At 36.5% G+C, this 18,854-nt stretch overlaps 1 protein-coding gene and 1 long non-coding RNA gene across 7 annotated transcripts in view; both read left to right on the top strand.

Moving 5' to 3' along the window:
* Positions 1-18,854, top strand: part of ZEB1 (zinc finger E-box binding homeobox 1) — a 198,927-nt gene that overhangs the window by 85,920 nt on the left and 94,153 nt on the right. The gene's annotated exons all lie outside the window — the stretch shown is intronic.
* On the top strand, positions 1,171-6,351 carry LOC131483435 (uncharacterized). Its single transcript, XR_009247675.1, has 2 exons — positions 1,171-2,118; positions 2,361-6,351. It is a non-coding gene; the product is annotated as an uncharacterized LOC131483435 (long non-coding RNA).

Below are 18,854 nucleotides of genomic sequence, written 5' to 3'. Positions count from 1 at the left end.
TGCATGCACTAGTTGTCAACCCCCACAGCTGCACGTTTAAACACTCTGCTGGCACTGCCCCCACATAAGTGCTTAGAGGCCACCACCATGCATATGCCCCCCTATGGCTGCATTCAGTTCCTGCCACCAACCTAGATCCACTACTGAATACGTTCTGAGAGATGACCCCCATAGCAGAACAACTTCATACAGCTGGCCTTGTCCTTACTGCCCATGCATGCCTGTAGCTAGCCCCCACCACCACACACATACTCAGGACCAGCCTAAGGGCACTCACCCTTGGACCTGGAGGCATTGCCGAGGACCCCACCAGCCCTCTCAGCCACTGCTAAACCCCTCAGTTGTTGCTACCCAGGACCATGCAGAGAATGATGTCACGGACCCTAGTTGCTATGCCACTGGGTCCCTCCTGACACCTGGAGCTGCTGTCCACTCCTGCACTTGGTGCTCCATGAATAACAAGACCTGGTGCATCAGTGTACTTACACACACCCTTTAAATGGCACCCACGCACCTCCCCTCAGCTCCACCCTACAGGTGAAGGTCATTCCTTACGGAAGCCAGCTTCTAAAATCTGGAAGACATGACTACTTGTTCACATGCACAGACATCAGTGCAAGGAAACCAGGCACCAGCAAACAAACACAGTAAACTTCCAATAACCTACCCCCAAATAAATGGAAATCCATAAATTGCCTAAGAAAGAATTCAAAATAACTGTTCTAAAGATGTTCTGCAAGCCACAAGTGAAAACAGATAAGTAAACAATTTACTGAAATCAGGCAAATAATACAAAAACAAAAAGAGAAGTTCGACAAGGTAAGTATTAAAAAAAAGAAATTCTGGAGCTCAAACATGCAATGCCAGGACTGGAAATACAATGTGGAGTTTCAGCAACAGACTTGATCAAGCAGAAGAAAGAATGAATTTAAAGACAGGTCATTTTGAATTGTCTAGTCAGAGGAAAAGAAAGAATGAAGAAGAATGAAAAAAAGCCTACAGAATTTATCAAACACTATTAAATGAATCAGTATACATATTATGGGAGACTTGGAAGGAGAAGAGACAGAGAAAGGTGAAGAGCTTATTTAAAGAAATAATGACAGAAGTAAACTCTGACAGAACTGTGAATAACAGATTCACAGTATTAAAAGAAGTAAACTCTGACAGAACTTTCCAAATCTGGGGAAGGAAATAGATATCCAGACTCATGGAGCCCATAGGACCCCAAATAGATTGAACATAAAGAGGTCCACACCAAGAAACACTAGACTTAAACTCAAAAGTCAAAGACAAAGGGAGACTTTTGAGAGGAGCAAGAAAAAGTGACCCATCAAATACAAGGGAGCCCCCATATGACTGTCAGTGGATTTCTTTTTTTTATTATTTTTTTTAATGTTTATTTTTGAGAGAGACAAGAGTGTGACTGGGGGCGGGGCAGAGAGAGAGGGAGACACAGAATCTGAAGCAGGCTCCAGGCTCTGAGCTGTCAGCACGGAGCTCAACACAGGGCTTGAACCCCTGAACCGCGAGATCTTGACCTGAGCCAAGGTTGGATGCTTAGCCACCTGAGCCACCCAGGTGCCCCTCAGTGAATTTCTTAATAAAAACCTTACAGGCCAGGAAAGAGTGGGATATTATAATTCAAAGTACTAAAAGACAAAACTTCCAATCAAGGGTGTTGTACCCAGCAAAGTTTTAAAGTAAAGAGGAAATAAAGTCTTTTCCATACAAATAAAAACTGAAGACAGTTTACCACCCCTGGGCCTACTTTGCAAGAAATCCTTAAGGGAGTTCTTCAGGGGGAATTAGAACATGCTAATCAGCAATATTAAAATGTACTAAAGTATAAGTTTCACTAGGAAAGGTAAATATATAGGCAAATGCAGAATAACATAACACTCCAATGATGGTGTGCAAATTATCTGTAACTAATATAAAGTTAAAAGTATTAAGAACAACTGTAATGACAAAAGTTGAATAACAGATTCACAGTATTAAAAGAAGTAAACTCTGACTTCAAGAACACATAGTTTGTGAGGGGTAAAATAAAGTTTTTGTATGCAGTTGAACTTAAATTGTTATCAAATTAAAATAGATAGTCATAGGGGCGCCTGGGTGGCGCAGTCGGTTAAGCGTCCGACTTCAGCCAGGTCACAATCTCGCGGTCCGTGAGTTCGAGCCCCGCGTCAGGCTCTGGGTTGATGGCTCGGAGCCTGGAGCCTGTTTCCGATTCTGTGTCTCCCTCTCTCTCTGCCCCTTCCCCGTTCATGCTCTGTCTCTCTCTGTCCCAAAAAATAAATAAAAAACGTTGAAAAAAAAAATTTAAAAATAAAATAGATAGTCATAAATAAAAGAAGCTTTATATGAACCTCATGGTAACCACAAAGGAAAAACTTATGGTAGGTGGGTAAAAGAGAAAGGAATCAAACCAAATCACTACAGAAAAAATTATAAAAGACGACAGAAGGAAGGGAATAAAAGTAACTGCAAAACAGAAAAACATTAACAAAATGGAGATAGTCAAGTCTTTATCAATAATTATTTGAAGTATAAATGAATTAAATTCCCCAATGAAAAGAGAGTGACTGACTGAATTTTTTTAAAAGAAAGAAAATTTTAAAAACTAAATCTAGTGATAAGCTGACTACAAGATACTCACTTTAGGTATAAAAACACATAGGCTGAAAGTAAAGGGACAGAAAAGGATATTCTATGTAAACAGTAACCTAAAACACACCAGAGTTGGCAGTATGTATATCAGACAAAACAGACTATAAGTCAGAAATTTTCACTAGAGGCAAAGAAGGTCATTATATAATGATAAAGGGAAGGTATAGCAGATAGATACACTTCCAACATCAGCACCCCTAAATATATAAAAACAGATATTGACAGATCTGAAGGGAAAAATTGATAGCAATAGAATAATAGTAGAGGACTTCAGTATTGCACTTTCAATAATGAAAGAATATCCAGGCAGAAAATCAGTAAGGAACAACTGACTAAAACAACACTATAGCCCAAATGAATCTAACAGACATACACAAAACTTTCCACCAAATAGTAGCAGAGTATACATTCTTCTCAAGTGCTCAAGGAACATTCTCCAGGATAGATCACATGTTAGGTACAAAACACATCTTAACAAATTAAAGAAAAATGAAATCATATCTTCTCAGACACACAGTGGAATGAATCTAGAAGTCAATAACAGAAAATAGAAAAATTCACAATTAGAAACTGAACATACTCTTGAACAACCATTGAGTGAAAGAAAAAAATATAAAGGGAATTTTAAAGCTAACTTGAGACAAAAAAGAAAGTGAAAATACGATTTAACAAAACCTGGGATGCAACAAAAGCAATACTAAGAGGGAAGTTTATAGCAAAAAATGCCCACGATTAAAAAAGAAGAAAGATCCCAAACAACCTATCATTACGTACAACTCAAGGAACTAAAGAAAAAACTGCACCCAAAATTAGCAAAGAAATGAAATAAATATTAGAGCAGAAATAGAGGATAGAAAAACACTACAATTTCAGCAAAACTGGGGCGCCTGGGTTACTCAGTAGGTTGAACATCCAACACTTGATTTCAGCTCAGGTCATGATCCCAGGATCCTAGAATTGAGTCTGCTTTGGGCTCTGCCCTGAGCTGGAGCCTGCTTAAGACTCTCTCTCTCTCTGCCCCTTTCCCCAAATCTTGCTCACTCTCTCCTGAAAAAAGAATCAACAAAACTAAGAATTGGTTTTTTGAAAAGATAAACAAAGTTGACACACCTGTCGTTTAGGAGAGAGAAGACTCAAACTCAAAAGTGAAAGAGGAGACATTACAGCAAATGACACAGAAACAAAAAGGATCATAAGAGCCCATTAAGACAATTACATGACAACCTAAAATAAATCAATAAATTCCTAAAGACTACAGCCTACCAAGACTGAATCAAGAAGAAATGGAAAGTCTGCCTAGACCTATAACAAAGAGATTAAATAAGTAATAAAAAACCTTTCCACAAAGAAAGGCCCAGGACCAGATGACTTCATTGGGGGAATTCTAACAGACATTCAAAGATGAACTAATATCAATCCTTCTTCAGCTCTTCCAAAAAAATAAAGTAGATGGAATACTTTTAAACTCATTTTGAGAGTAACTTTACCCTTATTCCAAAGCCAGAGACAACACAAGAAAAGAAAACTGCAGGTTAATATCTCTGATGAACATAGATGCAAAAATCCTCAATAAAATACTAGTAGCAACCTGTTAAAAGGATCATACAGCATAACCAAGTGGGATTTACCCTTAGGATGCAAGGATGATTCAACCTATGAAAATCAATCAGTGTAGTACCCTACATTAATAGAATGGAAGTCAGAAAAACCACGTGATAATCTCAATAGATGTAGAAAAAGCATTCATATCTTTTTTATAAATGTCTCAACAAAATAGACACAAAAGGAACATACTTAAATACGATAAAGACCACATATGAGAACTACGCCTCTGACATCATAATCAGAAAAAATTGGGAAGCTTTTTACTCTAAGATTCAGAAGAAGGTAAGGATGCCCTCTCTCACCACAACCAGCAACATAGTGTTAAAAATCCTATGGGAATGCACACTGGAACAATCATTATGGAAAACTATGGAGGTTCCTCAAAGAATTAGAATTAGGGCAGTTTAATGGCCCAGCAATCCCACTTCTGGGTATATATCCAAAGGAAATAAAATAAGGACTTTCAAGAGATATCATACTCCCGTGGTCAGGACTATTCACAATAGCCAAAATACGGAAACAACCTGAGCACCCATCAGTGGATAAATAGATAAAGAAGATGTGATATGCATGTGCATGCACGCGCGCACACACACACACGTGCACACAGTTGAATATTATTCAGCCATAAAAGAGAAGGAAATTCTGCCATTTGTGATAACATGGATGGACCTTGAAAGCATTATGCCAAGTGAAATGAGTCAGAAGAAGAAAAATACTGTATGATTTCACTTATACGTGGAATCTAAAAAATTAGAACTCATAGAAACAGTCAGTGGAAAAGTGGTTGGCAGGAGCTGAGGGATGGGGGAAATGGGCAGATATTGGTCAGAAGGTACAAACCTCCAGTTATATGATTAAGTTCTGGGGAGCTAAGAGACAGCATGGTGACTATAGTTAACAATACGGCATTATATAAAGTTGCTATGAGAGTAAATCTTAAATACCCTCCCCCACAAAAAAGAAATGGTGATTTTGTGAGTTGCTAGAAATGTTAACTATACTGTGGTAATCATTTTGCAGTATACAAGTGTATCAAATCCAGCACGCTGTGTACCTTAAACTTCCACAATGGTATATGTCAATTTTATCTTAATAAACCTGAAATTTAAAAAATCCTAACCGCATACATTAGAATTTTTTTTAGAAAAAAATTACTGGTGCCTTGGTGGCTCATTCGGTTAAGCGTCGTACTTTGGCTCATGTCAGGATCTCACAGCTTGTGAATTCGAGCCCCGCGTCAGGCTGTGTGTTGACAGCTTAGATCCTGGAGCCTACTTAGGATTCTGTCTGTCTGTCTGTCTCTCTCTCTCTCTCTCTCTGCATCTCTCCCTCTCTCTCTCTCTCTCTCTCTCTCTCTCTCTCTGTCTGCCTGTCTCTCAAAAATAAATAAACATTAAAAAAAAAACGCTAGCCAGCATAATCAAGCAAGGAAGAGAAATAAAAGGCATTCAAACAAGAAGGGAAGAAGTAAAATTATTTCTCTTTGCAGATGAAATGATTTAGAAAACACTAAAGACCACACACACACACACACACACACACACACACACACACACACACACAAAGAAAGCCACTAGAACTACTAATTTAGCTAAGTTTCAGGATGTAAAATCAACATACAAAAGTCAATTGCATTTCTATACACTAACAAGGAATTACCTGAAAAAGAAATTACGAGAACAATCCCATCCACATAAGCTGGGCAAAGAATAACATACTTAGTAATTAACCAAAGAGACAAAGACTTGTACATTGAAAATTATAAAGCATTGATGAAGGAAATTAAAAGACAACAACAAATGGAAATACATCCTACATTCATGGATTGGAAAAATTAATATTGTTAACGTTCATGCTACCCAAGTTGGTCAACAAATTCAATCCTATCAAAATACCAAAGACATTTTTTATGGAAACAAAAAACAATCCTAAAATTTGAATGGAACCATGACCCCAAATATTCAAATGAATCTTGAGCAAGGAAAACAAAGCTAGTGTCATCACAATTCCTGATTTCAAATGACATTACAAAGTTATAGTAATCAGTACTGGCATTAAAACAGATATACAGAGGGGCGCCTGGGTGGCGCAGTCGGTTAAACGTCCGACTTCAGCCAGGTCACGATCTCGCGGTCCGTGAGTTCGAGCCCCGCGTCAGGCTCTGGGCTGATGGCCCGGAGCCTGGAGCCTGTTTCCGATTCTGTGTCTCCCTCTCTCTCTGCCCCTCCCCCGTTCATGCTCTGTCTCTCTCTGTCCCAAAAATAAATAAAAAACGTTGAAAAAAAAATTAAAAAAAAAAAAAAAACAGATATACAGACCAATGGAATGGAGAAAGAAAGAAGCCTGTGCAGTTATAGTCAACTTATCTTTGACAAGGGTCCCTGTAACACACAATGGGAAATGACAATCTCTTCAACAAATGGGTGTTGGCAAAGCTGGATATCCCCCTGCAAAAGAATTAAATTGGTCCCTATCTTACATCATCCACAAAAATCAACTCAAAATGGATTAAAACTTAAGCATATGCTATCACAAGGTTTCAGAAGAGAACATAGGGGAAATACTTCTTTACATTGGTTTTAGCAATAATTTTCTGAAAATGACAGCAAAAGCATAGGCAACAAAAGCAAAAAAAAAAAGATAAATGGAATTACATCAAACTAAAAAGCTTCTGCACAGCAAAGGGAAATAATCAACAGAGTGAAAAGGCATCCTACAAATGGGAAAAATGGTCACAAACTACATGTCCAATAAGAGGTTAATATCTAAAATACGTAAGGAATTCATACAACTTAATAGCAAAATACAAATAACCCACTTTGAAATGGTCCAAAGAACCTAATAGGCACTTCTCAAATTCAGATGGCTAAAAAGTATACAAAAAGGTGCTCATCATCTCTAAGGGAAATGCAAATCAAAACCAAGTAATTTCACATCACACCTGTCACAATGACTAATATCAAAAAGATGAGAAATAACAAGTATTGACAAGGATGTGAAAAAAAGAGAATCCTTGTACAATGTTGGTTGGGAATGTAATTTAATATACCCACTATGAAATATAGTATGGAGATTGCTCAAAAAATTAAAAATAGAACTACTCTATGATCTAGTAATCCCACTTCTGAGTATGTAACAAAAGAAATAGAATCAGGATCTCAAAGAGATCTCATGCACCCCCAAGTTTGGTGCAGCATTATTCACAGTGGTCAAGATATGGAAACAACCTAAATGTCCTTCAATGCCCGAATGGATGAAGGAAACACATACACGCGCGCACACACACACAGAAACACAGTGGAATATTCAAGCATAAAAATAAGGAGATAATTGCTACTTGGAACAGTATGGATGGAGCTGGAGGATATTATGCTAAGTGAAATAAGCAGGACACAGAAAGAGAAATACTGCATGATTTCACTTCTGTAAGGAATCTAAAATAGGCAAACTTAACAGAAGTAGAGAGGGGGTGCCTGGGTGGCTCAGTCAGTTAAGCGTCTGACTTTGGCTCAGATCATTATCTCACAGTTTGTGGGTTTGAGCCCTGCATTGGGCTCTGTGCTGACAGCTCAGAGCCTGGAGCCTGTTTGGGATTCTGTGTCTCCCTCTCTGCCCCACCCCCCATGCCCCACCCCCGTGCCCCACCCCTATGCCCCACCCCTGCTCATGCTTGCTTGCTGTCTCTCAAAAATAAACATCAAAAAAGTTTTTTAAAAAAAGTAGAGAGTAGAATGATTTGCAAAGGGCTGGGGGAATAGGGAAATGGGGTGATGTTGGTCAAAGGATACAAAGTTTTAGTTATGCAAAACAAATACATTCCAGAGTTGTAATGTACAGAATGGTGATGATAGTTTTATTGTATTGTATACCTGAAATTTGCAAAGAGGATATATCTTAAATCTTCCCACGTACAAAATGGTAACTATATAGAGGTGATGATATGTTAATTAGCTTGATTATGGTGCTCTTCTCACAATGTATACATATATAAAAGCATCAAGTTGAAAAAAATAAGTATGTATAATTTTATATGTCAAGGATATCTCAGAAGAGCTGTTAAAAATAAAAAAAATTGGGAAAAATATTTTTTATTTAAGAAACCAAATTTTAAGTTCTTAGCTTTTATATGATGGTGTGGTAATATGTTTTTTCTAGTCTTGTCATAAGCTTACAGCTATCTACATGATGGTAATGCACCAGATTGATTAAAATGGAAAACAAGAAATTGAAAAGACTGAATTTGAATCCTCAGTGAACTCTTTAGTCATTTTTCCTCTAAGATATTGAAGTAAATTTTAAAATATGTTACTTGACTCAGGATTCGAAGCACCTTGTAAACTAGGAGATATTACAGGTGGACCTAAGTCTTATTTTTAGGGCACCAGAGAGAAATACAGAAGTACATAGAAAGAATGAATCCAGTACGTGTTTTATAGTTAATCTGAGGACTCAACAATTTGGGTACATATTTGCCAAATAAAATGATCTATGAAGCAAACATTTTCTTGATTGTATCATAACAGCCTGAAAGTTTATATTTGTGGCATTACTCTGATTAATGAAATCAGTTCCAGTGCAAACATTTGGGCTGTTAGATTTACAAAACTGTTATTTGTCCAATTCTGCAGCTGCTACCCTAGTTCTGGCTCTCATCTTTTTACACCTGGTTTACTGTATCTTCCATGCTGGAATTCATGCCACAGTCTTGCCCTGCTCAAATTTATTCAAGCAATGCTTTTGTGTTTTCCAGTTCCAGTTAGGAGTTTTAATAATCCCTGACTGGTTACCAAATCAAAAGTAAACTCAACCTAGAATTTAAAGTTTTCCAAATCCTGCTGACTCTTGCTCTTCGACACAGTTTCTTCATGGTAACATTTATCTTCTCAGCATGGTATCCCACTTCTTGTTTTGCTATCGCATCTTTCCTCTTTAGGATATACTCCTCCCTTACAATGAAAAAAACCCAAAGTACCTTCTCAGGTTTGAGTTTTAGGCTGTTTTAGACATCTAATGTGGATCATCTTATATTCTGGATCTTGAAAACATCATCAGGAATATGAGTATTCTAGTTAATTAGTGGCTTATCGTATTATTCATAAGTTAACAATGCTAAACACTCTTTATTCAGTCAAATTCACATTATAAGAAAATACAGTGCAATGTATTTAATGCTTCATTGATGATATAGTAGGCATTTCACTTAGAAATGTTGACGTATAGGACTGCTGGTTAGTAAAAATGTCTAGTTCTTACTGTCTTTTATACTTGCTGTTGCTTATTTATTTGAAGGTATTGTAAATATTTTAACATGTTTTATATTTTTAATCGGCAGTATCTCTATTCCCCACTCTGAACACATAACATTATACTTTGTACATAATAGATTTTCCTAAAATACTTGATTCATTCTGTCAGAAAATATTTATTGAAAATCTACTATATGCCAGGAGATAGGACTTTAGGACTATCACCATGGAAAGACAGTCTGTGCTCTTAAGAGACAGACAAGTTGGTGAAAAGAGAGCAAGGCAGTTGGGGGGAGTAGTCCTCGAAGGCCAGAGTGTAGATTTGGTTGGAGGAGTTGGTGAAGGGGAAATGGTCACTGATGAGCTGCATAAGTAGGCAGGAGTCAGGTTGTGAAGGGTTTTAAGACAGTGTGAAGAAGCGGGATTCTTATCATGAGAGCAGTGGGGAAATCGCTGAAAGGTTTTAAAAGCAAATGAAAAATGACATGATCTATTTAATTTTCAGAGTTGTGTTAAGCCCAATTAGGTTCTTTAGTTTGCATGCTTTTATTAATCAGATTTTTTTTAATGTTATTCTATACTTTCTCTCTAAAAATACTCTTTATAAAAAGCATTTGGATTCCTTAAATCAGTGATTTTAAAACTTTTGTTTTCCTAGCAGTGGAATTCTTAAGGATTTTAAAATTCTACACAGTTGGTCAGTATTAAAAAATAATAAAAGGAGAAGCACTTTGCTTTTAATTCTGGTACTGTTTAATGTTTACTTTGTTGTTTTTTATGGTGAGGAAATGGAGTCATAGGGATGACAGTTGTCATGGCTGCTTGCCTGTATACTCCGCTGAGGTTAGGGCTTGTATTCTAGAGTGACATTATTACTAGGTAGGGCTCCGTAGTTCTAACTGATGGTAGCAGCAGCTTTCATAATTCATAGTTGGTGGTCTCCTAGGCCTTTACTTTTATTTATTCGACAAATATGTATGAAGTATTCTTAGTACTAGTGATATTTCTTTGAGCAAAACAGACACAACTCCTGACCTCATGGTGCTTTAGTATAATGGAGGAGATGGATCTTAAGTAATGCTACAATGTAATTACACCCGATACAATAAATGCTGTGTAGAAGGGGTGATTTATATTGGGAGATCATTGAAAAAGTTATATTTAAATAGAGATTTAAGCTGGAATCTGAGGAGGTAGGCAAAGACAGAATGTTCTAGGCTGGGGTTATAAAATGCATGAATTCTCTGAGGTGGTAAGGTGAGTGACAAGGGGTAAAGCTGGAGAGGGAGGCAGAGGCCAGATTATGGAAAGACAAGTTAAGGACTTTGACTTTTATCCTCAGTCTAATGAGAAACCATCAAAAGATTTTCAACGGGTAATGAAATTAGATGATTTGTCTTGAGAATATTACTCTGGCTGATGTGGAGAAACGGGCTAAGAAGAGCTAGAATGGATACAGAGACATCAGTTAAACTATTACAGGAGTCTTATTCTAGAGTCTGGCACACAGGCTATCAGTAGATATTTGTGGATTCGCTGGAGGACAACTATATCACTGCCTCTGTTATGACATCTCAAATCATCCATACTTTAACAGAGTTAAATTGAATATTTTCAAGAAATCACAGAGTAGTGCCCATTTGTGCTAATGTTTCCTCAAAAATTTCATATTTTTAAATTACTTTTTCACATTGACGAATGTGAAATTCATGTATTCAACAAATATCGAGTGCTTAGAATATGCTAGATATTAGCTGAGGGGCTGAGGACATAGAATCAATGAATAAGATAGGCATGATATGATATCTGCCATCAAGTGGCTTCTAGTCTGGTTAATCAGATCTAAGCAAAGCAAGCAATATATTGACCTAATCCTGTGGCATGGAATTTGTCCATTTATCTCAACCTCAGGACCAGGAATGTCCTAGATGAACCATGTGACCCTTTCATCAATTAAACTACATCTTCTCCTTACCCCCTCTTGCTTCTAATTTATACAACTAGGTTTCTACTTTATCTTTGCTGCAAATTCAGCCCCTCATAAATCCTAACACATACATCAGGGACCTGACAACCTAAAGATTGAATCCCAGTTCTCCTTTAGTCTTACAAAAGCTGGGACCTTGCTTAATGGATTACTCTTCTATTGCTGCATAACAGATCACCACAAATCTAGTGGTTTAAATGACACATATTTATTATCTCGCATTTTCTGTGGATCAGGAGTCCAGGCATAGCTTGGACTAGCTGTGGACCAGCATAGCTCCACTCAATGCTGCAATCAAAGCATCAGGCAGACTGCGTTGTCATATGTGGCTCAGTCTCCTCTTCTAAGCTCATTTAGTTTACTGACAGAATTCATTTCCTTATGCTGGTAGGAAGGCTGCCCCTCTCTACAGGCAGTTCACAACATGGCTCTTTGCTCCTTCAAGAACAGCAGAAAAGAGAGAACCTCTGCTACTTGGAGTCTCTGAGCTCAGGGAGGCCTTAGGGTTCTTTTAGTTTTTGGCTGATTAAGCCAAGCCCACTCAGGAAATCTTTCTTGACACAGAGTCAACTGATTAGAGACTGGCAGTACAGCTGCAAAGTCCCTTCACATTTGTCATATAACCTAACATAATGGGAGTGGTAGCCCATCATATTCATGGGTCCTCACGCATACCCAAGAGGAGGGAATTATTCTGCCTGTCTCATTGCCTCTTTTTAAAATCTCCTACATCTCTTGGCTTCCAGCAAGGCATGCTCCATGTCTTTGATGGTTTCTTTTCCTCTCTGTCTCCATTTCATAAATGTTGAGGTTCCCCAGAACATCCCATTAACCATCCAATATGTTTCTTGACCCTATTATCTATTGTTTCCCACTGGCTGAGGGCCAGATTCCTACTAAGAATAAATCTAAGAGCAAATTATTTTTTTCTCCGGTCAGTGGCAGAAGAACAGATTAATCATGTAACAAATAAAATAAAAGCAATCTGTTATTCTGCCATCATTCTGGCATCCATTTGGGGAGAAAGGGGAAGTTCCTAGTTTAAGGGAACATGATTGGTATCAGTGCCATCTACTCAAGTTATTCATGGTTGGTGAAAAAAACCCTGAAGATGGTTGGGAAAACTTCACCATATCAGGAGGTAGGCAGTTGTGTCAGCTGATTCTAGAAGGTGTAGCTGCAGTAGCATTGGGGAGTACTGTCTTGTTATGCCAGGGTACCTTAGAAGAATATGGGTATGTTATGACATTCATTGAGAGGGACTAAATATGAATGAGTTGGGCAATAGCGTGTTATTAACCTATCAGTTATTTCAAAGTATATTGCTAAAAGCAAATACATCCTTTGACATTAGCCACAGAAACATTTTTCTAGATATGTCTCCTCTGGTAAGGGAAACAACAGCAAAATTAAACTTTTAAGACTAGGGGCACCTGGGTGGCTCAGTCAGTTAAGCATGTGACTCTTGGTTTCGGCTCCGTTCACGATCTCTCTATTTCATGAGTTTGAGCCCCACGTCAGGCTCTGCGCTGTCAGCACAGAACTTGCTTGAGATACTCTTTCCCTCCCTCTTCTCTGCCCCGCACTCATGCAGTCTTTGTCTCTCTCAAATAAATAAACTTCAAAAAATTATGAAAAAATAAAAAATAAACTACTAGGACTATACCAAAATAAAAAGCTTTTCCATAGTGAAGAAAACCACCAGCAAAACAAAGAGGCAACCTACTGAACAGGAGAAGATATTTGCAGATAATATATTCAATAAGGAGTTACTATTCAAAATTAATGTAAAGAACCTACACAACTTAACACCAAGAAACAAATAACCCACTTAAAAATGGACAGAGGACCTGAACAGATGTTTTTTCCAAAGAAGCTATACAGATGGCCAACAGACACATGAAAAGATGTTCAACATCACTAATCATCAGGAAATTGCAAATTCAAACCACAATGATATATGACTTTACACCTCTCAGAATGGCTGAAATCAAAAACACAAGAAATAGCCAAGTGTTGCCGAGGATGTGGAGAAAAAGGAATCCTTGTACACTGCTGATAGAAATGCAAATTGGTTCAGCCACTGTGGAAAACTATATGGAGGTTCCTCAAGAATTAAAAATGGAATTACCATATAATCCAATAATTCCACTACTGTGTATTTACCAAAACAAAAACTTAATTCCAAAAAGATATATTTACCCCTATATTTATTGCAACATTATTTACAGTAGCCAAAATATGGAAGGAACCCAAATGTCCATTGATTAATAGATAAAGTAGACGTGGTATATGTATACAAGGCACTATTACTGAGCCATAAAAAAATCAGGAAATCTTAACCATTTGCAACAATACAGATGGACCTGGAGGGTATAATGCCAAGTGCAGTGAGTCAGTCAGAGAAAGACAAATACCGTATGATTTTATTCATATGTGCAGTTTGAGAAACAACACAAGTGATCAAAGAAAAAAGACAAACAAAAAACCCAACTCGTAAATACGGAGAACACACTAGTGATTGCCAGAAGGGAAGTGGGTCATGGGGATGGGTTTAATTTTTTTTTTTTTTTAATAAACTCAACTCCCTGTATAGGGCCGAAACTCACAACCCCGAGATCAAGAGTTACATGGTCTACTGACTGAACCATCCAGGCACCACGGAAAAAAAAATTTTAATAAAAAGATACATTCATACATTCTTATAGTTTAAGTATAGCAATTGCAACCGAATTTTACCTCTGTCCTCTAGCAAAATTGAGTATCTTGCATACAACTCAGTTAAGACCTTCAGTCTTCTATAGTCTTCTTAATTTAGGAATAGCTTGGTGGAATTTACTTGGAAGAAGCAGTCCCTTTCCTCTTTCTGAAATTATCTTAGTCTCTATTCTTATCTGATTGGTTTATTGTTAAAAACCAGCTTAGAAAAAAAAGGTTAGACATTATTTCCCTACTAAAGCATTTTTATTTCTAGAAACCTGCTCCCTAGTGTCCATCCTTGAGAATGTTCTTTTCTCTGTTCTCTACCAGATTTGTGTCAGTTACATATATCATGATGTATTACAACTTATTTACGTGTTTGTCCACCCTACTAGTGAGATCCTTGTGCATGGAAATTGATATATTCATTTTCTTAACTACAGTCCCTGACATGACAAATGCTCTATACATATTTTAAATAAATAATGAATAAATCATTGCACTAACCCAAATCATAATATTTTCACTCACTTGACTTCAAGTGACCAGATCTGATTCCCTCAGATACATACACTGACCCTGATACACATATTTTTACTTCACTCCATGGATATATAATGAAAGTACTGGCCATTCCTTCTGAAGCTACTTTGGCCTAGAATTCTCTGCCTTCCCATGCTTCCCCTGCCCCTGCCTCCCCTCCCCCCCACCATCATCATGTTTTAAAGTCATAAGACCAGACTTCCAAAAATATATTATGGCTGGGACAAAGTCTTTTTGTCGTGAAGCCCTGTAAGTCACTCCAGAAGTATAGGAAAACGAAGTGCTTAAAAAAAAAAAAAAAAAAAAAAAAAAAGGAAAAGGAAGTGCTTGGCACAGGGTGTAGCAAATAGCCAAGGATCTTATTAACATGTTCACATTTGAGTGGACTTCTGAGCCTCTGAAAAAGAATAGGAGCTATCATCCCAGCATCCTTAGGTTTGGGGATTAGGCCAAAGAAGACCTTCAGAAATCCCATATTTTGAAATGTACAACACATTCTTAAGGTTGTAGATGCTGAATAATTTTAAATATAATATTTGGACTAGGAAGGAGACTAATTTTATATTCATACTTAACAGAGAGCTGAGTCAGAGATAGTATCTTCAGATTCTCATCTCCACTGAAGATCCTTGTATATTTGTTGAAAGCAGCATTAACAATGGCACAGTATAAATACAGAGAGCAAACCGAAGGTTGCTGGAGAGGACGTGGGTGGGGGGATGGGTTAAATAGATGATGGGAATTAAGGAGGGCACTTTTTGGGATGCGCACTGGGTGTCATATGTAAGAGATGAATCAATCACTGGATTCTGCTCCTGAAGCCAAAACTACACTGTATGTTAACTAACTTGAATTTAAATAAATTTTGAAAATAGAAACACCAACATTCAGTCTTAGTCTTAGAATTACATTTATTTTTGAGTTGGGTTTAACAAAATTTCACCTTATTGTTGCCTCTTGTGTTGATGGACTATTCAAATGTGTTAATAACAACCTGAAAATGTTAAGTATGAATATACAGATAATAACACTTGTGTATAAACCTATATAAGTCAAAAAAAAGATGGTACAATAGCATCATCAGAAATGTGGCCTTGGAAGAACATAATTTCCATATTAGAAATGTTTTTTAATATTAAAATTAATTCTGTAGGACTCTAGGAGTATAGAATTAAGAGAGTGTGATATGGATAACAATGCTTCATTGATTTCCGAAACCTTTATGTAGCTCTTCTTCTGGAATATGGGCAGAAATTAGTTTCATGGTTTTCTCTGTGGGCTTCATTTTCTGTTGGTATGTACCTTGTCAGAAGGTATCTAACTGACTATAATTAACAGCTTTTGTTTAAAAAAGAATCTTTTGTGGATAGAAAACAATGCTCACAAGGTGACTAACTTTTTATTGTGCAAGAAATAATGTTTTTAAGCTACAGCTCTCAAACAACCAGGCAAAGGTAATAAATGATTCAGTAAATATTGGGACACGCATGTGAGTTTGTAAGAGATTGTAGAACATGGGCGCCTGGGTGGCTGAGTCAAGCATTCACCTCTTGATTTCGGCTGAGGTCATAATGTCAATGTCATGAGATCAAGCCCCACATTGGGCTCCACTCTGGGTATGGAGCCTGCTTGAGATATTCTCCCTCCCTCCATGCCCCTCCCACACACAAGTGCACACATGCTCGCTCGCTGTCTTTAAAAAAAAAAAAAAAAAAAAAAAAAATATATATATATATATATATATATAGTAAAACATGTTAATATTATGCATGATTTTCCAATCTTATTTTGTTTTCAAGTTATTTTGATAACAAAGGTTTATGCAGTAGGCATACTCCCACAAGGTTCTGTTACTATATCATGTGAACACATAAAGGTCAGTGTTTAAGAAACTAAGTAGTCACAGAATTCTCATTTATCTCTTCCCAGAATGTAATGTTTTATCTTTTGTTATCTAAAAATAGGCATACTTGTAGGAAGAAATGAAAAAATGGGGGAAAGTTGGTTATGTAGAAAGTCTGTTCATCCAGAAAACCTTAGGATTTTTAGTCTGAAAACTTAACAGGAAATCTTAAAATAGTCAATTAAAATCTGATTGTAGTTACTTGGTGTCAAGTGTTCTTCAGACCCAGTCTTTTGATTCTGTTAGTTCTTAAATGAGGAATTTGGGTAGTGTGCCATTCTCATTTCAACAGATCATTTTTGAAGGTGCCATAATGGTAGCATACCACTCTGGAATCACCTCAATAATTTAGATTTTTCTTAGAGATTCTGTAATGATCAGTTATTATAAAGGACATGTTATACAAAACCACAGTGTTTTTGTTGTTAATGTTTGTTGTGTTGTCTTCGTTTTATTTTGATTAGTTGGTTTTAGCTCATTCTTTTAGATCCTTGCCTCCTAAGTGGTACTTTATCCCCTTATTCTCAATTTTAATTTAATTTATTTTTTTTCTAAAAGATATTCTGCCACTCTGTTAAAACATTCTACAACTTCTTCTATAACATGTTTATATAAATTCATATTGAAGAAATACATTCAGATTATCAGCTATATGGAGTAATTAATAGCCAGTGACATCATCACTGATACTATACATTTTCCTTGTAGAATGGTCTTTGCATCATGACTTCGCATAGCATTGTTTTAGGTAGATCAACAAATCAATTATTATATTTTATTTTTATTATACCATAAGTAATGCCTCATAATAAATGAGATTTATTGGAGAGAGTTTTTTTTCTTTTTAGGCTGCTGTGTTTAAATGGTGCTGCAATTTAGTTATTCCACTGAATCCTCATAGAGTGCATACCTGACATAGTTAATAAAAGACTTTGTTAGCTTTCTGTATATTGAACATTTGAGAAATACACAGTTGTGTTGTGCATTAGGATTTGAATTCCTTATGTACAAGAATATTTACTACCTTCTTTGTTTCATTTCAGAATGACCTTATTTAAAAATGTATGAGGCTATTTATAATCGACTCTGTGGCAGTGATTAAAGAGGTGTGAATAATAGGTTATTGGAACTTGACAGCTCCTGGTTTGCTAAACTAGTGTTAGAACATTTATGCTGCTCAGATGTACTTTATATTTCTAAGGTGGGAATTTCTCTTCTGACATGTGGGTTATTGGTATAATGTATTCCATAGGTTTTTATCTTTAAAGTGGTTACCAAGTCATAGTATTTTATTGATTTATTTTATGTTTTATATTTTCCTCAACTTAATGAACCAACATTTTATGCTTAATAATTATAACCTGAGTATGGGTTATATCAAAACATCCAATATAGACAGAGGATTGGTCCTTAAGCACAGCACTGGCCTACTATCTGAAGCTTTCCTATAAGATAAATGCAATCAAGATTTTATTTTTTAATGAAAAAAACCGTTTCTTACAGAAAATTTGAAAATGTTTAGTAGGTTGATATTCATCAGTTGTTACTTTGGGAAGAATGTCAATATATCTGAAGATATTTGGAATAGCACACTATATCCAAAAAAAAGTTGTATACTGAGTATTTCAGCAAACCTTTATTAATTCTAAATGCCAAGACCAGAAAAACATGAATTTGATTTAATTGGATTTGGATTAGACATTAAAAATATTTAAAAATAAAAACAAACGTAGGAAAGTATTTAAAAATTTTGAGTAAACCAATAATTAACCTAATGAATTTTCGCTGTTATCATAGATTCAGAGTGCTTTGTTATTTATCAGTGCACATTCTAAACGACACTAAAGATTTATGACTAAAATCCATTTTAGTATTGTAAGTCATTTGTCCCTTACCAGCCAGGAGGTTAGGTTTCTAAAACGAATGAGGTTGGCAAAACTGAAGCAGAGAAAGTTAAGCTTCATGGAAAACAATGGTTAGGGAATTAACAATAAAAATTACTCTGTATATATGTCACAATAAGTCTGAGAAATCTTTAATCTAAAAAAAAAATTCAAAATAAGCCCCATCTCTTAGCATAACAAACTTCCTCCACTAAAAGCTCTTTACTTGACCCATTTTCTTCAGTTGCGATCTATAGCATGAGTCTCCCACAAATTTTGGATTCTGTAAATTGTACCCATTTGTAAAGTTT

This window comes from Neofelis nebulosa, chromosome 8, assembly GCF_028018385.1.
Source record: "Neofelis nebulosa isolate mNeoNeb1 chromosome 8, mNeoNeb1.pri, whole genome shotgun sequence".
In the NCBI taxonomy this organism is placed as follows: domain Eukaryota; kingdom Metazoa; phylum Chordata; class Mammalia; order Carnivora; family Felidae; genus Neofelis; species Neofelis nebulosa.
The sequence above is the reverse complement of the archived record's forward strand: the minus strand, read 5'-3'. Positions and strand labels throughout refer to the sequence as shown.